Genomic DNA, 25414 nt, shown 5'->3' with positions numbered 1-25414 from the left:
TCACGTGAAATGATTCTCTTAGACAGAGATTAACTATTGACGAAGTGGCACATCGTCTGCAAATTAGTCACGGTTCTCCCTACGAAATCATCCACAACAGACTTGGGTTTCATAAAGTTTGTGCAAGGTCGGTCCCAAAGCAACTCACACAGTTGCATAAACAAATGCGCTTGGACATCTGAAAAAAACATTTGGATCTCTAAGGTAACAGAGGGGACAACTTCTTAGACAGGATCATTACTGGTGACGAAACATGGATCCATCATTACTAGCCGGAGAGTAAACGGCAGAGTATGGATGGAAACATCCAAATTCGCAGTGCAAGATAAAGTTCGAGACCCAACCGTCCGCAGGAAAACTGATGCTTACTGTTTATTGGGACGCACAATGTCCAGCACTGGAACATTATGGGGAAAGTGGCACAACAATGTATAGTGTACGTTACAGTGAGAAGCTTGCTGCCAGGCTAAAGCCTGCAATTGCAGCAAACGCCGAGGATTGCTGTCAATAGGTGTTATGTTGTTGCACGACAAAGCCCGTCCGCATACTGCTGCCCACACTGCTGAAACGCTCCAGAAACTCAAATTTGAAGTAGTTGATCATCCTCCATATAGTCCCGATCTTGCTCCCTGAAGCAGTGAAAGAAGCGGTGCATTCTTGGCTCGCAGCTCAACCGAGAACCTTCTTTTATGAGGGCATCAGGAAGATTGTACAACAATGGACCAAGTTCGTTGAAACGCAAGGAGACTATGTCGAAAATTATGTTCTTGTAAGTTTCCTATTTGATTCCAATAAAATTTTATAACTACTTTGCGAATAATAGCTGACTTACCCTCGTACTGGCTTCAAATGGCTCTGAGCGCTATGGGACTCAACTGCTGAGGTCATTAGTCCCCTAGAACTTAGAACTAGTTAAACCTAACTAACCTAAAGACATCACACACATCCATGCCCGAGGCAGGATTCGAACCTGCGACCGTAGCGGTCTCGCGGTTCCAGACTGTTCGAACGGTATCTGAAGTAAGTGATAGACACGAAAAGTATTCTACTTTGCTAATTTTCATTCGCTTATGACGCATGATATTATATTTCGGGGTAACTATTTCCATTCTTAAAGGATATTTTTGGCTCAGAAACGGACGGTTCGGGCAATAAGTTCGCGAACCTCTTCTCGACCCCTCTTCATTAATCTGGGTACTCCGACAATGGCCTTTCAATACATACATTCTCTACTGTCGTTTCTTGTTGACAATGATCGTATGGCATTGTTGGCCGGGAGGCCCCATTAGGGTAGGGTGACCAAACGTCCCGGAAAACAGGGATTGTCCCGGTTTTCATCCCGGTGTTCCGGTGTCCCGAAAATTTGTTTCGGGACGCCCAAAAGTCCCGGAATTCAATTTTTAAATACATTTCGTGAAACTTTCTCAAATTTTTGGGATATCGCTATATTAAACGAAATACAACACAGGAAATTAATATATTTTAGCTTATTTGTCTAAAACCTCCATTGTCCCATACTAGTAATCATGGTATCAGTACTGATACACTCAGGCAATAATTTACTTTGAGCGGTACTTTGGCCAACAAGTACTAAGTTGTATTATTGTAACAGAGCTATGAAACCGTCCGATTGTCGCGCCACTTACTCACACACTCATTGTCAGAACAGTGTAGTAGTTGATGTTTTGTCAGACAAACTGCAATAGTTTTTCCCATATTAATGGTATCATTGCTGCAGTACTGTGAAACGCAATGCCGAAACGTGCCTGCAAGTTCAGTGACTGTTATTCCAAGGAATGGAATTTCATTAAGAAAGCTCGTTTTGATTACGAAGCAAAGTGTTCCTAATGTAACTGTTTTATTAGTATAAGTCAAGGTGGTAGTTCCGACATAGTTGATCACATCAGGTCAAAGAAACACATTAACAGATACAGTGCACCGAGCTGCAGTAAAACTCTACAAAATTATTTTGTGAAACATCAGACAAGTAAAGAGACGAAAGTTCGAGCAGCCGAGCTTACACTAGCCTACCACACGGTAAAACATCACCAAACTTATAGATCTAGTGATTGTACTAATAAGCTTAACAGCATTATGTTTGATGATTCTTCCATTGCAAAAAAGTTTAGTTCAGCAAGAACTAAAGTGTCAGCCTTAGTGTAAAGTGTAAAGTGTAAAGGAAAGCCTTGAATACATCAGAAAGTCTTTCTATGGGATATCCACTGATGCCAGCAATCATAAGGCCACTAAAATATTTCCGTTTGTTGTTCAGTTTTTCGATATTAATCAGGGAATTTAGACCAAACTTTTGAAGGTGAGTTCCCTACCTAATGAAACATCTGACGAAATTTCAAGATTTTGTATGAATACTATCGAAATCCTTGATCTTGAGAAAAATAAATGTGTGGCATTTTGTGGAGACAATACCAACACAAACTTTGGTGGTTTAAAAAGACAAGGCAAATGCAACGTTTTTAACAAATTAAAGGCAACATTGTATGAAAACATTGAAGGCATAGGGTGCCCTGCACATGTTTTACACAATAGCGTGCAGACATCTGCTGACATCTGCTGAAGTTATACTCACACTTTTACATATATACTGTTAGAACAGAGAGACTTAAGAAGTTTTGTGATTATGTGCGAACTGAATATATGAATGTAATGTGTCACTCGAAAACTCGCTGGTTATCACTGTTTCCAGCAGCTGAAAGAGTAATACGCCTGTTTGAACCGTTAAAAGATTTTTTCCTAAATGAAGACAAACCCCCAAAATATTGGTCCAGTTTTTCAGTAACCTTTTAAGTGAAGCCTACTCCTGAAGTGGGGCAGCAGCCTTTTCAGTAGTTGCAGGGGCAACAGTCTGGATGATTGATCTGGCCTTCTAACACTAACCAAAACGGCCTTGCTGTGCTGGTACTGCGAACGGCTGATAGCACGGGGAAACTACGGCCGTAATATTTCCCAAGGCCATGCAGCTTTACTGTACGGTTAAATGATGATCGCGTCCTCTTGGGTAAAATATTGCGGAGGTAAAATAGTCCTCCATTCGGGTCTACAGGCGGGGACTACTCAGGAGGAGGTCGTTGTCAGGAGAAAGAAAACTGGCGTTCTACGGATCGGAGCGTGGAATGTCAGATCCCTTAATCGGGCAGGTAGGTTAGAAAATTTAAAACGGGAAATGGATAGGTTAAAGTTAGATATAGTGGGAATTAGTGAAATTCAGTGGCAGGAGGAACAAGACTTTTGGTCAGATGAATACGGGGTTATAAATACAAAATCAAATAGGGGTAATGCAGGAGTAGGTTTAATAATGAATAAAAAATACGGATGGGTAAGCTACTACAAACAGCATAGTGAACGTATTATTGTAGCCAAGATAGACACGAAGCCCAGGCCTACTACAGTAGCACAAGTTTATATGCCAAATAGCTCTGCAGATGACGAAGAAATTGAAGAAATGTATGATGAGATAAAAGAAATTATTCAGGTAGCGAAGGGAGACAAAAATTTAATATGGGCGACTGGAATTCGAGTGTAGGAAAAGGGAGAGAAGGAAACATAGTAGGTGAATATGGATTGGGGGTAAGAAATGAAATAGGAAGCCGTCTGGAAGAATTTTGCACAGAGCATAACTTTATCATAGTTAACACTTGGTTCAAGGGTTTAAATTGTAAGACATTTCCAGGGGCAGATGTGGACTTTTAACGAAATCGATGCTGAATGAAATTTCGTTAAAGAATAATAAATTTGCTTTTAAGTTAATTAATTTGCCTTTCTTTAATTGTCTTCTGTAAGTACGAACTTTGTTGTAGAACCTCACTCTTATTTACGTGTGGTAATAAAAAAATTCATTTTCAAAAGAATTACGTACATTTAAAGATTACGTGAACTCATGTTAACTGATTAAGAATATTTAGTTGAGAATTAAATCCTTTACATCATTCGGCCTTGACACACATTTTCTAAATGCAGTGGATTTTTTGTTAAATAATTACTGAATTCTATCCCGGCGTTAACTATAGAACACAAGATTATCTCTATTAGCAGAAAATGGTTAATTATTGCCAAGCCGACATTTAATTATCACTGATCAAACCTACTTCGCTATACATTTAAGCTATTTGAAAGAACCAAAATTGTTAAATTTCAATGTTAACTAACATTAACTATCCGCCTACGAATGCACAAATGTATTATTAGGTTAAAAATTCTTCGGTCTCAGGATCACTGTAAAGGAAGAACAATTTCTTAATTCACTGTTAATTTTTATCTATCTGTTCCCGATTTACGGGTTTGGTTGATTTTTTCTTTAGCGGAACAATTTTTTAAATGTGCCGCCGCTGCAAATCGATCGGTCGCGGCACAGCCCAGCAACACCGCTAAAAATGCTGAAAATTCTTTAAAGAAATAATATAGATGACATGGGCAAGCTAATTTACATTAATAATACACACTTTTGATAAATTCTGATATATTTAGATCAAACAATAATTGAACTCACATTAATTCGTAACGCCTCCTCTAATGGCGGCTAAGTCTAGACAGAGACAAAAGACATCTACCCTTTCATGAATCGCTTCAACACAGCTTCTTCTCGCATTCGCATCTACACACATAAGACCAAAGAATACGCTGTACATGGTTCTTTTATACGACTGCTGACTATTAACATTTCTTTGTTATTTGACAATATTATTCTCCTCTGGCTAAATTCCACATCTCTGTTATCGCAGATACTGAGACATTTTACAATCACATAATAAATATAGAAAAATTACTATCCTAAATACAGAAAGAATATTACTACAAAAATATTACGATAGTGACAAATGTCTTTTACACAGAATTCAATAATATTTTTGTTAAATAATTACAGTATATACAGATTGCTCAGAGCGGCGTATATGGTACAAATAAATTTTATTTTATTAATATCGTGAGTTTGCCAGGGAACGTTACATTGCCCCCTGGCAGCATTTGGCAAAGAGTTTCTATACTTTGACACAATGGTGCCAGTAACGTTCTTTACAATTCTGTATTTTTTATGGAATGGCTCTTTTAATTAGTCCCAGGGTTATATATGTTCATGGCTCCCCCATTTGGGCGAAGGCAGACAGGAAACCTGGGCAAAACTGTGCCGGAGCCCAGCCATCCCAGTTGGTTCATGATTAATATTGTCTCTTTAACAGTCATTCATTTGAATTAATTTAGCAGTTTGTCACCAACGGTTACATAATATCACAGTCACAGGATCACTTTTCATAATGTTTCCACTACCTACGTGTTACAAATTCATCTCTTGCACTTGTTAGTGTTCATTTTCTCTTATCAGTTTACGGACATACATAATAAATGTTCAATGTTTATCAAAAATGGAGTCATTGACATGTTATGCAGTTTATGTAAATATTTTGGAAAAAGTCAATAATGCTGTTGGTGAGCGGTGCGGAGTGATTGTTGAGCGGCGCTCGGCGCGGCGCGTCGGCTCCGTGTAGGTCACCGCCCCCGGTGTTGACAGCTACGGCGCGGAGGGGCGTGGCTGTCTGGTCTGCTACGGGCTGCTGCGGCCGCTGCATGGCTGATGTAGCCGGATGCGCGTTGTATATCAGCTCGCCCGTGTGACGTCTTCTTGTAGTGCTCCAGCAAACATGCAACAAGTTCACAAACAGTGTACTATCCTTATGGGCATTTTTCCTGCTGTGGGAAAAAACGCACACAGTTATTGGCAGTTATTATTCAGTAGGCCTTCACTAGTCTGGTTTGCACAATGTTTCGTTGTCACAGTAACACGTTTTATGGGCACACAATATTTTTCACCATGTCATGACTTGTCATTAGTCACACGCAAGTTTTCACCTTAGGACAAAATGTATCTCTGTAGTCAATGCGCTTTCCTAGCGTCCCTTGACACACAAAGAATTAAAGTTTGACACTAACTTGGTCCACCGTCCGTTATCGGCTCACTGTTCGTGTCGTGCTAGTTCCTTGTCCACTTGCACACACGGCGATGATACAGTTTTTTATTACTTATACACAACAACTTCGTGACGTATTGCTGCAGGTTTAACAGTCACTGTCTGTCTCTGCCACACAATACTGCACTTTTGTTTAAGTTCCTTATTTTTATTTACAATGTCCGTTGTGCAATTTTTGTAACAGCACATTCGTAACTCTTTACCAAGGTGTGTGTTATTTGCGTAGATGGTAACAAATATTAAAATTTCGTATTAGTTTGCCCAAAAATCATCTATATTCGTGTTCGAGTAGATTTTATTTGTGCATTCCAGCCGGATTCAGGCATATTGTTCAATAACTCCTTTGAAATCATGTCTCACTTTACTATCAAGGTCCTACGTAACTACAGTGTAGTCTCTGTAGGTTAAAATTGACTTGGACTGTATCTGGCTAGCTCTTTTTTTTACTGATTGAATCTGCACATGCTTCAATTGAAGCTTCTTTGTGCGTAACTTTGCGTTACTTAAATTTGCAATAAGTTTGCCTCCCATGGTGCCCTCGGGTCACTACTGGGTGCATTATTCTTTCTGATAACATTGGTTAGATAATAAAGTTCTCAGGGCTTCATATTATTGACATTATTCTGGGTTCGAATCTGTCAAACTGACACCTACACATATATACATATATACACATATAATAGAAAAGATTGTGCCAAGAAATATTTCAAATTTGACACACATATAGAAAATTATGCAGTACACAAACTAATCATTATTAAAATGTTCCTCTTGACTGAACTCTGTCACAGCTTAACACTACAAATAATTGCACTAATCAGATTATCTAATTAAAAGAGTACATGACACAAATATTCATAAACACATGAGAAGGTCAATCATATTCTTATAACTAAACACTTCTACACTAGTACATTATCTCTACAGATGACACATCATTAATGTTCATTATTTACAAAAGAATGGTGTCCACATAGGACTATTAGTCTTTTACTGTAAGAATATTTTTACATCCTTACGCGGATACAGTCCCCGTACTCTCCCTGAGTGGGGATCTGCTAAGAGATAGCTACACTCATGTGGCACACTTACTACTCTAAAAGGTCCATTGTACACCAATTGCCACTTGCTATTCTGTTTCAAGGATGCCGAGGACTTAGGATGATTGCGTAAGAGTACCAAGTCCCCAACACTAAATTTTTGGTTATTCGTCACATGTCGATTATATTTTTCTTTCCTGTTCTGAGCGCACCTGGTAAGGTTGCACCCTGCTTTTCTTATCTTCTCTTCCTTAGGCTCAGGAATGACTGGGACCTTAGGCAAAGGTGCCAGCCACTCATTCAGAACTCTATTATTACTCATTATAATCTCGTTTGGTGGATACCCCGTAGAAGCATGCGGGGTTGCGTTGTGAATTTCCAAAAACTTAGGTATCAGATCTGGCCATCTTGTGTGCTTATATGCAATGTATAACCTGAAAAATTTATTTAACTCTCCAAATGTTCTCTCTACTAAACTAGCTTGTGGGTGAAAACGGGATATTAGTATGTGCTTTATATCTTGTTCATGTAAATAGTTTTTCCAGGTATGGCCTGTAAAATAGGAAGCATTATCCGATATTATCGCTTCAGGCTTACCCACTTGTGTAAAATATTCTTTCCCTAACCATTTAATTATTCCACGAGCAGTGGCTGATTTAAGGCAGTATATTTTTAAGTATTTAGAGAAAAGGTCATACACCGCTAAAATGTACTTTAATCCACCCCTGGCTCGTGGGTAGGGTCCTGCTATGTCTATAGATACTAACCGAAGTGGCCGATGAGGCACTATAGGATGCAGTTCAAACCTTGTGGACTTATTTTGAAACTTAGCTTTTTGGCACAGAGGGTCCTGATAATGGTGCGAGTCTGCTGGCTTATTCCCTTAAAGTAACAGAATCTGGATAAAATCCTTATTGTTTTGCCTATCCCAGCGTGACCCCATGCTAAATGCGTGTGCCACACTACAGCTGGGATAGCCTGTTGCGGTATACACACGACTCCGTGGTCATTTGACACACCCGTTTTATAATACAGAATATCATCTATTATTTTGAAATTCTGAACACTTTTAAGATTGGTTCCTTCTTTAATTTTGCTAATGATATCTCGCCAAATCGGATCAGTTTCCTGCAATATAGACATATTCTTACACATATGTAAAAAGTCCCTCCTATGTACCTTATCTTGTACTAAGAGTATTCGATATTCCTCCGATTGTTCCAAAATCTCTGACATTGAGAATTGCCCTAGTGGCAGCCTCGACAAGGCGTCAGCTACAACATTATCTTGTCCTTTTAGGTGCATAATCTTAATTTTATATTCCTGCAATGCTAACCTCCATCTTAGCAAGCGGGTATGGTATAATTTGCAAGACATTAAATAGCTCAGAGCCTGGTGGTCACTGAATACTTTGACTTCTTTACCATAGATGTAATAGTTGAATTTCTTTACCGCCCAAACCACTGCATGAGCCTCTAATTCGGTAGCGGAATATGCTCTCTCACAGCTGTTTAGTGTGCGGCTGGCAAATCCGATTACATTGATTGTTGTGGGGTCATTGCTCCTGTCCCACTGAAATAAACAAGCGCCCAGACCGTATGAACACGAATCTGTCGCTATGCAAAAATCTTTTGTCATGTCTGGGTGTCGCAGTATGTTTGCATTCACCAAGGCGTTTCTGATAGCGTCAAATGCGCGTTGACATTCTTCTGTCCACACCCAGTGCGCATTTTTACGCAACAGGCTCAATAAAGATTCGTTATTCATTAATTGGTTTGGAACAAACCGTCTAAAAAAGGATGCAAGACCTATAAACGCTTTGAGTTGTCTCTTAGTTCTCGGACTAGGAAACCCACGAATTGTGTCAAGTTTTTTGCTGTCAGGTTTGATGCCTTGCGGTGTTATTATGTGACCTAGAAATTTAATCTGATTACGTCCAAATTTGGATTTCTCAAGATTCGCTGTTACCCCCGCTTGCTTAAACCTTTCTAAGACTCTACTCAGTAGTTCTACGTGCTCCTCCCAGGTGGCAGTAGCAATCACCAGATCGTCTACATACACTGTTACCCTTTGCAGCAAATCCGGACCTAAAACCGCGTCGAGGGCTGTTATGAAAACTCCTGCACTTACATTTAAGCCGAAAGGTAGTACCCTAAATTGGTAGCTCCTTCCCCCAAATATAAATGCAGTATATTTCCTCGACTCGGGTGTGAGCAGGATTTGCCAGAATGAACTTCTCATATCAATAGATGTCAAATATTGCACTCCATGGAATTTTTGAATTTGCTCATCTAAGTTTTCCGGATGAGTCCTGACAGGTACAATAATTTCGTTTATGTCTCTCGCATCTAATACTAACCGTACCTGTCCGTCTGCTTTTGCTACCGCCACCAAAGGACTACTATAAGGGGACAAAGACGGTTCTATTATTCCCCACTCGATCAGTTTTCTTATTTCTTTAGCTACTACTTCCTTCTTGGACCAAGGAATGGAGTATGAGGCTCGACAGTAGGTTTTGTGAGGTTTCACCTCAATATTGTACTGATATCCCTTAACAATTCCTGGTCGTTCTGAAAATACATCTGCATAATTAGATAATAACTGTACCAAATCCTGCTGTTGCATTGAATTAAAATTTTCGGACTGTGATACTTTGTTCACAAGTGCGTCCACATTTGCTTTTAACTGATCACTTTGTACGTCTGGATAATAGAGATTTTGTCCTTGACAATGATTGTCTAAATGTAGTATCCACTGATTCCTACACTTTATGTTAATCGCATTACAATTAGGCACAGGTACCTCTTCAGATCTGAGCATGGACAATTCTATCCTCCTACCAGCGTTCATCAAACTTAATTTTCCCCGAGAAAGGTCGATTATTGCGTCCCTTTCTCTCAAAAAATCTACCCCCAAAATGCAGGCTACCTTTAATCCCTTTACTACCAGGAATGAGCACGCTATGGCTTCTTCCCCTAAATACATCTCTACCCGCACTTGGAGTTTAATTATTTGTCGCTGTGCACTTATGGCTCCACTGACTTGACAATTGTTCACAGGAAAAGTCAGCATACGCCTTTCTTTCCCCAGTACTTTGAATAAGTCCATACTCATGACACTGACAGTAGCACCTGTATCTACGATTGCTAGCACATCAATATTGTTAATTTTGATCTCTATTATCGCTTGTACTTTGTCTTTGTGCTCCTTTATGCACGTGGATGGTTCAGTTATTAATTCATGTCCCATCTGTACCCCGTCATTATACCTAAGGATACAGATTCCCAATGTTTTGTTCGGTGTCGGGCTGCTCTCACTCCAAACCTCAGCCGACGATGGTGAGCGTATCTCGGCTGAATCTAGTTTGTTGAATTATTGCTGGTGGATGGGTGTGGCTGCTCTGTGTCACTGACCTCCACTATGTGTAAGTTGTGTTGCGTCGGCCGCCACGGTTGCGCAATTGGCGCATTTTGTGGTGGCGGTCGGTTATTGTCATATCTTTCACTGTTTTGCCGGTCCGGACTGGGCCTCTGGTTCTGTGGCCAAGTTCGGTTTGCATCATTATAAGTATTAGTGTTCCACGGCCCCCTGGCATTTTTCCATCTACTATTGCTTGGTGGGCCTGTTTCATATCGGTCATCATACCTCCTTTTCCGGTCATTATTCACCGGCGGACTATTGCCGTTCCGGTCTCTACTCTATTCCCGTTTTGTACATAATCTTGTCTCCTATTGTTGCCTCCGCCGTTTCCATTACTTGGTGGAGGCGTGTTATTTCTACCATTTCTGTAACCGTTTCCGTTACTTCTAGGCTGTTCAGTGGCTGCCTTAACATCCTCCTGAATCAGGTCAATTGAGTCCAGAACAGACAAGAAATGTTCCATATCGTTTTCGGGCACGTGTATAAGTTTTTCCTTTACGTGTATCGGCAAGTGTGATTTCAAAAGTCTGATCAAATCCCGAGATGAAATCTGCTCGTCCCAATAACGGGTCTTATTAACGTACTTCTCATAATATTTTCGCAAATTGCCTAATCGTGGAGAATACGGCTCTGGATTATATACCTCCTTCCGTAATCTCTCCTGAATGCATGTTGACCAATATTTGGCCAAGAATGCCTTTTCAAATTGCTCATATGTATCGCAACTGTCAGCTGCTTCGGTTGCCCATAATGCAGCATCTCCTTGTATGTAAGACATAACGAACTGTATTTTCTGTGTATGACTCCAAACGCTAGGCAAAATGTTTCTAAATCCCTTGATAAACACTACAGGGTGAACAGATTTCTTCTCCGTTGTAAAGATCTGAAACTGTCGGTTTCTAATCAGACTTTCTTCAATCACTACTTTGGAATGACATTTATTTGTTTCGCTTACATTGGTTGCCTGTTCTGTCTCGCAGTCGCAATTTTTTACTGCTGTATTTATATGCCTATCATTGTTGGACCTGGCTGGCGTGACACACGCCTGCGCGTCGCCGTGCAGCAAGCTGTCTTCTAGCTCACGCCTGCGCGTCGCCGTGCAGCAAGCTGTCTTCTAGCTCGGCAAGACGACGGTGTGCACCGCCTTTTTAAGGTCCTTTATTTCCGCGTTGGAGCCCGCGTCTTTGGCTTCAATCGCGGCGTGCACTTGTTCGGACACTTTGTGCTCAATTACTTGCTTTGTGTCAATCTCTAGTTGTTCCACCCTGTTGGTCAGTACACTGATTTCCTCTACGATACTGGCGTTAGCCACTTGGATACTATCTACTCTTTCGCTTAGTTCTTTCACCGTTTTGGGTATGGTTTCATAGTTTTGCTTCATACTAACAATCTCACTTTGCATAGCTTCTAAAGATTGCATTAACTGCAAGTCTCTCTCATGTATGCGTCAATCACGCTCTGCTTGTTTAGCATCACGTTCACTATCGCGCTCTGCTTGCATACATGCAAATTCAGCTACCAATCTCTGGTCACGCTTTGCTTGTTCAGCATCACGTTCTCTATCACGCTCTGCTTGCATGCATGCAAATTCAGCTACCAATCTCTGGTCACGCTTTGCTTGTTCAGCATCACGTTCTCTATCACGCTCTGCTTGCATGCATGCAAATTCAGCTACCAATCTCTGGTCACGCTCTGCCTGTTCAGCATCGCGTTCTCTTTCACGCTCGGCTTGCATACGTACAAATTCAGCTTGGAAATTGAGCATGCGCTCGAACATAACTCTTAATGATTGCACTTCTGACACCTCACCACTCTCTGGTCCGTGTCCAGTGCTTGCGGGTGGCACAGTATTTCCGCTATCAACTGAATCACGGGGTAGCAGTGGCAACATTTCTTGCCCTTCTGCCCCCAGATTCTCACATTGTACTTCCTGAACTACGTCACTAACATTACTTTGTGTCCCACTTTCTAACTCGGTATCACTACTTACTGACTGTTGTTCATTATCCATGTTGATATCCTTCTGACTACGCAATCTAACCATAGTAAACAAAAGAAATAAAATCTGAACTAAATATCCTAACACTCGGGTTTCACTGACATAATCACACAAGAAATGGTCATTTGTTAATACACACTTACTATATACTACAATGACTAACTACTTAAATGTCCTGTTATTTTAAAACAAAGCACTAACAACAAGCACACAACTAATGATCCGAGAACACTGCACTGAGGCTACTTTACTACCCACAGGACAACTACACTGTAGCTTTACCTTTTGGTGATCTATCTTGGGTGCAGCTGCCCCCTGGTATTGTGGTAGGTAATTAATTTTTCGAAATAATGATCTCTCTTCTTCAGCTTGCCTCTGGATATATAGTGTTCTCATGCAAAAAATCATATACAGGTATTACCACACAATATTGGTTATGCAATACATACAATACATGGAAAAATTATTAAATGTTCTCCAACAAAGTTCGACTATAATAATTCCCTAGTTATCTCATGGGTATTTAGTGGCCACTGCATATTCGAGCCCCACGTTGGGCGCCAATTTAACGAAATCGATGCTGAATGAAATTTCGTTAAAGAATAATAAATTTGCTTTTAAGTTAATTAATTTGCCTTTCTTTAATTGTCTTCTGTAAGTACGAACTTTGTTGTAGAACCTCACTCTTATTTACGTGTGGTAATAAAAAAATTCACTTTCAAAAGAATTACGTACATTTAAAGATTACGTGAACTCATGTTAACTGATTAAGAATATTTAGTTGAGAATTAAATCCTTTACATCATTCGGCCTTGACACACATTTTCTAAATGCAGTGGATTTTTTGTTAAATAATTACTGAATTCTATCCCGGCGTTAACTATAGAACACAAGATTATCTCTATTAGCAGAAAATGGTTAATTATTGCCAAGCCGACATTTAATTATCACTGATCAAACCTACTTCGCTATACATTTAAGCTATTTGAAAGAACCAAAATTGTTAAATTTCAATGTTAACTAACATTAACTATCCGCCTACGAATGCACAAATGTATTATTAGGTTAAAAATTCTTCGGTCTCAGGATCACTGTAAAGGAAGAACAATTTCTTAATTCACTGTTAATTTTTATCTATCTGTTCCCGATTTACGGGTTTGGTTGATTTTTTCTTTAGCGGAACAATTTTTTAAATGTGCCGCCGCTGCAAATCGATCGGTCGCGGCACAGCCCAGCAACACCGCTAAAAATGCTGAAAATTCTTTAAAGAAATAATATAGATGACATGGGCAAGCTAATTTACATTAATAATACACACTTTTGATAAATTCTGATATATTTAGATCAAACAATAATTGAACTCACATTAATTCGTAACGCCTCCTCTAATGGCGGCTAAGTCTAGACAGAGACAAAAGACATCTACCCTTTCATGAATCGCTTCAACACAGCTTCTTCTCGCATTCGCATCTACACACATAAGACCAAAGAATACGCTGTACATGGTTCTTTTATACGACTGCTGACTATTAACATTTCTTTGTTATTTGACAATATTATTCTCCTCTGGCTAAATTCCACATCTCTGTTATCGCAGATACTGAGACATTTTACAATCACATAATAAATATAGAAAAATTACTATCCTAAATACAGAAAGAATATTACTACAAAAATATTACGATAGTGACAAATGTCTTTTACACAGAATTCAATAATATTTTTGTTAAATAATTACAGTATATACAGATTGCTCAGAGCGGCGTATATGGTACAAATAAATTTTATTTTATTAATATCGTGAGTTTGCCAGGGAACGTTACATTGCCCCCTGGCAGCATTTGGCAAAGAGTTTCTATACTTTGACACAATGGTGCCAGTAACGTTCTTTACAATTCTGTATTTTTTATGGAATGGCTCTTTTAATTAGTCCCAGGGTTATATATGTTCATGGCTCCCCCATTTGGGCGAAGGCAGACAGGAAACCTGGGCAAAACTGTGCCGGAGCCCAGCCATCCCAGTTGGTTCATGATTAATATTGTCTCTTTAACAGTCATTCATTTGAATTAATTTAGCAGTTTGTCACCAACGGTTACATAATATCACAGTCACAGGATCACTTTTCATAATGTTTCCACTACCTACGTGTTACAAATTCATCTCTTACACTTGTTAGTGTTCATTTTCTCTTATCAGTTTACGGACATACATAATAAATGTTCAATGTTTATCAAAAATGGAGTCATTGACATGTTATGCAGTTTATGTAAATATTTTGGAAAAAGTCAATAATGCTGTTGGTGAGCGGTGCGGAGTGATTGTTGAGCGGCGCTCGGCGCGGCGCGTCGGCTCCGTGTAGGTCACCGCCCCCGGTGTTGACAGCTACGGCGCGGAGGGGCGTGGCTGTCTGGTCTGCTACGGGCTGCTGCGGCCGCTGCATGGCTGATGTAGCCGGATGCGCGTTGTATATCAGCTCGCCCGTGTGACGTCTTCTTGTAGTGCTCCAGCAAACATGCAACAAGTTCACAAACAGTGTACTATCCTTATGGGCATTTTTCCTGCTGTGGGAAAAAACGCACACAGTTATTGGCAGTTACTATTCAGTAGGCCTTCACTAGTCTGGTTTACACAATGTTTCGTTGTCACAGTAACACGTTTTATGGGCACACAATACACAGAATTCAATAATATTTTTGTTAAATAATTACAGTATATACAGATTGCTCAGAGCGGCGTATATGGTACAAATAAATTTTATGTTATTAATATCGTGAGTTTGCCAGGGAACGATACAGACTCTGACCACAATCTACACTCCTGGAAATGGAAAAAAGAACACATTGACACCGGTGTGTCAGACCCACCATACTTGCTCCGGACACTGCGAGAGGGCTGTACAAGCAATGATCACACGCACGGCACAGCGGACACACCAGGAACCGCGGTGTTGGCCGTCGAATGGCGCTAGCTGCGCAGCATTTGTGCACCGCCGCCGTCAGTGTCAGCCAGTTTGCCGTGGCATACGGAGCTCCATCGCAGTCTTTAACACTGGTAGCATGCCGCGACAGCGTGGACGTGAACCGTATGTGCAGTTAACGGACTTTGAGCGAGGGCGTATAGTGGGAATGCGGGAGGCGGGGTGGACGTACCGCCGAATTGCTCAACACGTGGGGCGTGAGGTCTCCACAGTACATCGATGTTGTGGCCAGTGGTCGGCGGAAGGTGCACGTGCCCGTCGACCTGGGACCGGAGCGCAGCGACGCACGGATGCACGCCAAGACCGTAGGATCCTACGCAGTGCCGTAGGGGACCGCACCGCCACTTCCCAGCAAATTAGGGACACTGTTGCTCCTGGGGTATCGGCGAGGACCATTCGCAACCGTCTCCATGAAGCTGGGCTACGGTCCCGCACACCGTTAGGCCGTCTTCCGCTCACGCCCCAACATCGTGCAGCCCGCCTCCAGTGGTGTCGCGACAGGCGTGAATGGAGGGGACGAATGGAGACGTGTCGTCTTCAGCGATGAGAGTCGCTTCTGTCTTGGTGCCAATGATGTTCGTATGCGTGTTTGGCGCCGTGCAGGTGAGCGCCACAATCAGGACTGCATACGACCGAGGCACACAGGGCCAACACCCGGCATCATGGTGTGGGGAGCGATCTCCTACACTGGCCGTACACCACTGGTGATCGTCGAGGGGACACTGAATAGTGCACGGTACATCCAAACCGTCATCGAACCCATCGTTCTACCATTCCTAGACCTGCAAGGGAACTTGCTGTTCCAACAGGACAATGCACGTCCGCATGTATCCCGTGCCACCCAACGTGCTCTAGAAGGTGTAAGTCAACTACCCTGGCCAGCAAGATCTCCGGATCTGTCCCCCATTGAGCATGTTTGGGACTGGATGAAGCGTCGTCTCACGCGGTCTGCACGTCCAGCACGAACGCTGGTCCAACTGAGGCGCCAGGTGGAAATGGCATGGCAAGCCGTTCAACAGGACTACATCCAGCATCTCTACGATCGTCTCCATGGGAGAATAGCAGCCTGCATTGCTGCGAAAGGTGGATATACACTGTACTAGTGCCGACATTGTGCATGCTCTGTTGCCTGTGTCTATGTGCCTGTGGTTCTGTCAGTGTGATCATGTGATGTATCTGACCCCAGGAATGTGTCAATAAAGTTTCCCCTTCCTGGGACAATGAATTCACGGTGTTCTTATTTCAATTTCCAGGAGTGTATTAGTTATGAACTGTAGATTAAAACTGAAGAAATTGCAAAATGATGGGAATTTAAGGAGATGGGACCTGGATAAACTGACTAAACCAGAGGTTGTACAGAGTTTCAGGGAGAGCATAAGGGAGCAATTGACAGGAATTGGGGAAAGAAATACAGTAGAAGAAGAATGGGTAGATCTGAGGGATGAAATAAGGCAGCAGAGTATCAAGAAGGTAAAACGACGAGGGCTAGTAGAAATCGTTGGGTGACAGAAGAAATATCGTATTTAATTGATGAAAGGAGAAAATACAAAAATGCAGTAAGTGAAGCAGGCAAAAAGGAATACAAACGTCTCAAAAATGATATCGACAGGAAGTGCAAAATGGCTAAGCAGCGATGGATAGAGGACAAATGTAAGGATGTAGAAGCTTATCTCAGTAGGGGTAAGATAGATACTGCCTACAGGAAAATTAAAGAGACCTTTGGAGAAAAGAGAACCACTTGTATGAATATCAAGAGCTCAGATGGAAACCCAGTTCTAAGCAAAGAAGGGAAAACAGAAAGGTGGAAGGAGTATATAGAGCGTCTATACAAGGGCGATGTGCTTGAGGACAATATTATAGAAATGGAAGAGGATGTAGATGAAATGGGAGATACGATACTGCGTGAAGAGTTTGACAGGGCAATGAAAGACCTGAGTCGAAACAAGGCCCCGGGAGTAGAAAACATTCCATTAGAACTACTGACAGCCTTGGGAGAGCCAGTCCTGACGAAACCTACGATCTGGTGAGCAAGATGTATGAGACAGGCGAAATACCCTCAGACTTCAAGAAGAATATAATAATTCCAATCCCAAAGAAATCAGGTGTTGACAGATGTGAAAATTACCGATCTATCAGTTAAGAAACCTGGGTACATGTGGAATGAGGTGTCCATTGGCACCCGGGTGAATGTGTCCCGGTTTTCACCGAAAATAATTTGGTCACCCTACATTAGGGGAAGTTCGGCCGTCGTATTGCAAGCCCTTTTTAGTTTATGCCACTTCGGCGACTTGCGAGTCAATGATGATGAAGAACACACAACACCCTGTCATCACAAGGCAGAGAAAATCCCTGACCCCGCCAGGAATCGAACCCGGGACCCCGTACGCAGGAAGCGAGAACGCCACCGCAAGACCACGAGCTGCGGACAATATCATCTTATAAGCAAGAATTAGCAGCTTTCACTCAACACTAGGCTGAAAACTAATCTGCATTTGGATCGCACTTCTTTGAGTTCGTGTAGAAAGGTGTGTAGTAAAATGCTGCATCCCTTTTCAGTAAGCCACCACAAGAATCCAAAACTCTTAGCAGCAATCCACGCGCTTTCAAATCGAAGCAGAAGAGTTTCCTCATGGTTCACTCCTCCTATTCTCTCGTCCCTTGAAAAATTAAGCTGATTACTGCATTATATTGTTGATTGCGTTTACATAAACTTATGGCTGGTCTTTTTTAGGTTCATAAACATTTCATTTTATCTATTATTACATTCATGTTGTAATTTCATGTACTGACACGTTCCATGACCTTGGAGATTTGCTCCTCAATTTGATCCTGGAGCTAGACGTGCAAAATAAAATTTAAAAAAATGTACAGTTGAAATTCCGAGAGCTTACGTTCCAAGCAGTCAGACAACATTACTTCCTCCCACACACGTCTCGCGAAATGCCAACAACAAGAAAGTTCGAGAAATTGGACGTCATAGGGAGCTTTACAGACAATCACTGTTGCCACACACCTTACGCGAAGGCAAGAGCAAAAGGGGATAATGGATGTTGGTACCATAAGTACCCTCTGTCACACATCGAAAGGACGCTTGCGGAATATAGATGGAGGAATAGCTAATGCCGTTAGTTCTTTGCATTTTCGCGTGTGTTTTGCACTTGCGATATGTTTTCACTTCTGCTGCAACGTATCAAGAGCTGGTTTCATTCAGTCATCTTCTTCTTATGGCAGCTCTTACTGTTGATAATGGTGCTATTGTGAAGGAGGTCGATGTGTTGACAAATAAGGTATGCCACAGCTGTATGATATTTATAAAGACTCGTTTTCACAGACGACACAGTTATCTGTAGTGAGGTAGTATCAGAAAACCTGCGCAAATATTGAGGTGGCTTTTGATAAGATTACAAAGTGTTGCAATGAATGGCAATTTGTTTCAGATGTAAAGAAAAGTAAAACTGTGCACTTCACAGGGCACAAAAGTAGTACACAGTGTGTGACCAACAGCATCTGGGCGCCTATTGGTGGAACATCAATATTAGGTTGGTGCACAAGTTCGTAGCGTTCTTGTTTGGCATGTTGGTATTCCGGTTGCTGTGGGTTTATTTATCAATTGTTGTTTTTTTACTTGTAGTTTATTGGTGCTATTTGAGTTTACATATTGTCATTCTGCCATTTGGAGATAATGAGGCCGGCCTTTGTGGCCGAGTGGTTCTAGGCGATTCAGTCTGGAACCGTGCGACTGCTACGGTCGCAGGTTCGAATCCTGCCTCGGGCAGGGATGTGTGTGATGTCCATAGGTTAGTTAGATTTAAGTAGTTCTAGGGGACTCATGACCTCAGATGTTAAGTCTCGTAGTGCTCAGAGCCATTTGAACCATTTGAATTTTTGAGACAGTGAGTGGAGGTGTGAAGACTAGAAAATAGGAACACTTTCCACGTATTCTACTGTTTAAATTCAGCAGAGGGGCGACAGAATCGGAGGCAGCCACAAACATTTGCACAGTGTACGGGGATAATGCCACTGGACAGAGCACGCCACGAAGATAACCTTCCCGTTTTAAGGAGGATCGTTTTGACATTATTGACTCTCCACATTCAGGAAGACCAGTGGTGTTTGATGGAGGTCGTTTAAACATGTTAATCCACAATGACGCACGTCAGTGTACTCGAGAACTGGGAAATGTAATGAACCGGGGTTACTGCGCCTTCGCGAAACATTTTCAGGTAATGGGGAAGGTTCAAAAATCGGTGTATGGATGCTGCATGCCCTAAGCCAAAATCACAAAAATCAGCGGATGGCCATATGTGCTTGTTTGCTTGCTCGGCATCAATTGGCTCGTGAACAGCACCGGCCGTTTCTATCACGAACCGTTACTGGTGACGAGAAATGGTGTCTTTATGCTAACAATAAGGAAAAGTCGAAACAGAGCAGCAACTCGCCGTACCAATATTTGCACTCATGCGCAAAAGATAATGATACGCACCTGGTGGAGCAGTGACGGTGTGGTATGGTGCACTACAAACTGCTTCCCTGAAGTGTAGCTATCACAGCTGTCATTTATTGTCAACAACTGAGACGTCTTGCAGACGCAGTGCAAGCACAACGAACGAGGAGACTGCGTGAATTGATGCTACGCCACGATAGCGTCCGCCCGCATTCCGCTGGCCTGACAGAATACACTGTACAGAAGTTGGGTCGGGAAGTCATTCCGCACCCACCTTATTGACCTCATGTTACTGCCTCAGACTTTCAGATTTTCCAGTCTCTATCGAACAACGTTGAAGGAACTTTCTTTCCTGGTGAAAATGCGCTCCGAAAATGGTTCGACGAGTCCTTCGCCCGAAAACCACGTGATTTCTACAGCCGCGGAATCTAAAAGTTACCTCAGCGTTGGCAGACCGTTGTAAATAGTGGAGTAGTTCGCGTTACTGACACCGAGCGAGGTGGCGCAGTGGTTAGCACACTAGACTCGCATTCGAGAGGACGACGGTTCAATCCCGCCTCCGGCCATCCGGATTTAGGTTTTCCGTGATTTCCCTAAATCGCTCCAGGCAAATGCCGGGATGGTTCCTCTGAAAGGGCACGGCCGACTTCCTTCCCTAATCCGATGAGACCGATGACCTCGCTGTTTGGTCTCTTCCCCCAAAAACCAACCAACCAACCGCGTTACTGACGACTAAAATCACTGTCATGTGTAGCTGTTGAGTGTATTTAACTTACCAAAAACGCTACGAAGTTACGCACCAACCCAATATATGACAGTGTCCCCAGCAGGTTCAAGCTGTCACAAAGCTGTGTGTGTGAAGTTTCCGAATGTCTGTTGACGAATGGCACCCCGTTCTTCCTCCAGAGCCGAAACCGGCGGAAAGCAGTGATGTTGCTGACGCTAGGGCCTGGAGCGACATCAACGTTTCGTCTGATCCTAACGGTGTCCCACTGTGTTGATGATGATGATGATGATGGTGATGTCTGGTTTGTGGGACGCTCAACTGCGCGGTTATCAGCGCCTGCACAAATTCCCAACCTTTGCCCAGTCCAATCGCGCCACTTTCATGAATGACGTTCTCCAGTCATTAGCTAAACACAGACAATTCCATTGGCTCGGCGTACACACTGAAGTTACAGAAGTCGTGGGATGGCGATATGCACATATATAGATGGCTGTGGTATCACGTACACAAGATATAGAAGAACGGTGAACTGGCAGATTCACGTGAAAAGGTTTAAGGGGCTCCGGAACGCCCTATACTTGCAATGTTAAAATAACGCTTATAAATTACATCTTTCCTCACAAAGTATTTGAAGTAGGAAGTTGAACTTTTTACAGATTATTTATTGGTATATGGGCTACAACTTAACACAGGGATTTTCCAAATTTTAGTTCAGTTATTAAAGATGATTTTTTTTTCAATTGTAGTGAAAATTCACAACATTCTTTTTGCAATTTTTTATTTATATATTCAAAAATATACACTTTTTTTGGAAAAAGGCTGTGTTAAATTATGCAGAAGGTACTGTGTAACATTTACTGAAAGTTTGAAACAAATATGTTTGGAAGATCCTTAGAAAACATGTAATTAGTATGAGAAAATAAAAGGTTTGGGAATCGAGCGACAAAGATTGGATTAACTTTTTAGTGCATTCCAGGTCCATAGGATGGATTATCTGCATCCTCTGCAAACTCCTCCTCCAGCTTCCTCTTGTTCCTCCTCCTGTTTACTCTTGCTTGTATTTCTAGACTCTTTACAGCCCTGTCTGCAGCCCGAAGGCGTTCCTTGTCTAAAGCAAGCATCGCTCGTACCATGTTAAGAACCTATCTTCATTCCCATATTTCTAAATACCTTGCATCTTACAATGTTGCCATCATTGAAAGTCGCAACAGCATCATACACACCAAAGTGAAGTGTTTCTATTCCAACAAATACAGTCTTGGGGATTCTCGACCATATAACACTATTTACACTTTCATTGGGGTTTTGAGTTTTTCCGTGAATACACTTTTTCAACAGTTCAGGTGCTGCTAAGTCTCTGAAAATAGGTTTTATCACCTCCATTATTGCATGAGGCAGACTATGCTTATGAGTGTACACTTCACCAGTTAGCAATCCTTTGTTATATTTACACCAACTGTCTTCTTCTTTGGGACACAAGCTATGTTGGGGATTTTCATCGGTTGAAGAAGTATGTTTACAGTAATGACACATACCTTTGGCTTTCCAACATTTCTCCTTTTCTTAAAAGCCTTCAGAGGATTTCTAATAACTTTACTTTTACTCATTATTATACTTCAACAAAACAGAGACTCAAGAAACAAAATTAATTACGAATATTTTCGAGATAACGACAGAGTAAATAAACATGAAACAGTCGACAATCACACCAGCGATATACACTCCTGGAAATGGAAAAAAGAACACATTGACACCGGTGTGTCAGACCCACCATACTTGCTCCGGACACTGCGAGAGGGCTGTACAAGCAATGATCACACGCACGGCACAGCGGACACACCAGGACCCGCGGTGTTGGCCGTCGAATGGCGCTAGCTGCGCAGCATTTGTGCACCGCCGCCGTCAGTGTCAGCCAGTTTGCCGTGGCATACGGAGCTCCATCGCAGTCTTTAACACTGGTAGCATGCCGCGACAGCGTGGACGTGAACCGTATGTGCAGTTGACGGACTTTGAGCGAGGGCGTATAGTGGGCATGCGGGAGGCCGGGTGGACGTACCGCCGAATTGCTCAACACGTGGGGCGTGAGGTCTCCACAGTACATCGATGTTGTCGCCAGTGGTCGGCGGAAGGTGCACGTGCCCGTCGACCTGGGACCGGACCGCAGCGACGCACGGATGCACGCCAAGACCGTAGGATCCTACGCAGTGCCGTAGGGGACCGCACCGCCACTTCCCAGCAAATTAGGGACACTGTTGCTCCTGGGGTATCGGCGAGGACCATTCGCAACCGTCTCCATGAAGCTGGGCTACGGTCCCGCACACCGTTAGGCCGTCTTCCGCTCACGCCCCAACATCGTGCAGCCCGCCTCCAGTGGTGTCGCGACAGGCGTGAATGGAGGGACGAATGGAGACGTGTCGTCTTCAGCGATGAGAGTCGCTTCTGCCTTGGTGCCAATGATGGTCGTATGCGTGTTTGGCGCCGTGCAGGTGAGCGCCACAATCAGTACTGCATACGACCGAGGCACACAGGGCCAACACCCGGCATCATGGTGTGGGGAGCGATCTCCTACACTGGCCGTACACCACTGGTGATCGTCGAGGGGACACTGAATAGTGCACGGTACATCCAAACCGTCATCGAACCCATCGTTCTACCATTCCTAGACCGGCAAGGGAACTTGCTGTTCCAACAGGACAATGCACGTCCGCATGTATCCCGTGCCACCCAACGTGCTCTAGAAGGTGTAAGTCAACTACCCTGGCCAGCAAGATCTCCGGATCTGTCCCCCATTGAGCATGTTTGGGACTGGATGAAGTGTCGTCTCACGCGGTCTGCACGTCCAGCACGAACGCTGGTCCAACTGAGGCGCCAGGTGGAAATGGCATGGCAAGCCGTTCCACAGGACTACATCCAGCATCTCTACGATCGTCTCCATGGGAGAATAGCAGCCTGCATTGCTGCGAAAGGTGGATATACACTGTACTAGTGCCGACATTGTGCATGCTCTGTTGCCTGTGTCTATGTGCCTGTGGTTCTGTCAGTGTGATCATGTGATGTATCTGACCCCAGGAATGTGTCAATAAAGTTTTCCCTTCCTGGGACAATGAATTCACGGTGTTCTTATTTCAATTTCCAGGAGTGTGTATTGAACCATCACAGGTTAGCCACAACACATACTTTATCTCACTAAAATGTACCTGATGAACACGGACGTTAATAATAACACCATTTGACAGCAGTTTAACAGCGCCACAGTGGGTCACGCCCATTTAGAAGACATTTCAAAAAAAATTTAAAAATAGTTGTAGTCTTTGGAATTGAATAAATTATATATCTATTAAAAGGTAATAGTCTGCAGATTCAGAAAACGCAAAAAAGTAAAAATTGAACTTTTCATGATTTTGAGCCTTTCCGGAGCCCCTTAAAGGTTTCAGACGTGATTATGGCCACACGAAGGGAATTAACAGAGTATCAGCGCGGAGTGGTAGTTCGAGCTACGTAGACGCACGGTAATTCCATTTCGGAAATCGTTAGGGAATCTTATGTTCCGAGATCCACAGTGTCAAGAGCGTGCCTAGAAGGCCACATTTCAGGCATTAGCTCCCACCACAGACAGCGCAGTGGCCGACGGCCTGCACTTATCGATACAAGTGGCATTTACGTAGAGTCGTCAGTGCTAACAGACAAGCAACACTGCGTGAAATAACTGCAGAAATCAATGTGAGACGCACGGCGAACGTATCCGTTAGGACACTACAGCGAAATTTAGCGTTTTATAGGGCACGGCAGCAAACGACCGACGGGCGCGCCTTTGCTAACAGCACGATGTCGCCTGCAGAGCCCCTGCTGGGCTTGTGACTGGAAAAGTGTCACCAGATTACACGAGTTCCTAATCTAGCTGATCGGAACAGCTGTTAGGGTTCGATTGTGGTGCAGATTGAACGAAGGCGTGGACCTAAGATGTCAACAGGACACTGTGGCAGCTGGTGGTGGCTCCATAACGCTGTGGACTGTCTTTACACTGAATACACTGGGATCTCAGGTTCAACGGAACCGCCTCTGGTGACATCTGGTGGACAATGCCCCATTACGTATGGGTGTTCCGATACTGTTGATCAAATAGTGTAGCCACATACACAGTAGTTGTAATTAAATGGCTTGTCTCTCACTTTTCTTTAGAAGTTTTTAGTGTAATAACAGAATAAATAAAAATCATTTTGTCACGATCACACTCTCTCCACTCTAAGAAGCTGTATGGGGTATCTTATCAAGTATCTTATGTCACAGGTTGTGTGTACATTCACATCTCATCAATCATACTTTATTAACATTATCTTCCTTACATGAAGTGAAACGTCCCCTTTTGACAATTTTACACGACTGTGCTTATACTGACGCTCAATATTTTTAGCGCAACGCAATCTGACTTTCAACACACAATATTTTGTTAACGCAACGCAATCTGACTTTCAAAATTCTCTACAAGAGAATGGCCCTGACTAACATTAACCTGTACTTTTCAGAAATCACTTACCTCACAAAAATCTTGGTTACTCCCACTACTGCAATACAGCAAGCGCCACTACTGCCAGCTAAATAAAAGATTCAAACTATGGAAGGCACTAACTACTGATAGGGATAGTTAGCAAATGAAAGATATTAATAGAGAACAAACAATGTATTTACCTTGATATCATGACAAATTACAAAACTCCGCCATCTCTCTCCCCACATCCACCACTGCTGGCGGCTCACCTCCAACTGCCCAGCGCTACGCGCTGTTCACAGCCAGCTGCCTAACACTACAATGGTTGAGTATTACAACAATG

The 25414-nt window shown here is 42.7% G+C and overlaps 1 protein-coding gene across 3 annotated transcripts in view; it reads left to right on the top strand.

Annotated features, from left to right (window-relative positions):
* Positions 1-25414, top strand: part of LOC126199070 (aminopeptidase N-like) — a 585568-nt gene that overhangs the window by 99922 nt on the left and 460232 nt on the right. Inside the window, exon 1 of one of the 3 annotated variants that reach the window (XM_049935787.1) lies at positions 18867-18953. The exons of the other annotated variants lie outside the window; for them this stretch is intronic. The gene's annotated coding sequence lies outside the window, so the exon portion shown is untranslated. Of the gene's footprint in view, positions 1-18866; positions 18954-25414 lie in introns of those variants that run through there. 3 annotated transcript variants of the gene reach the window in all.

This window comes from Schistocerca nitens, chromosome 8 (assembly GCF_023898315.1).
Source record: "Schistocerca nitens isolate TAMUIC-IGC-003100 chromosome 8, iqSchNite1.1, whole genome shotgun sequence".
NCBI classification, from domain to species: Eukaryota; Metazoa; Arthropoda; class Insecta; order Orthoptera; family Acrididae; genus Schistocerca; species Schistocerca nitens.
This window is presented reverse-complemented; position numbering and strand designations above follow the sequence as displayed.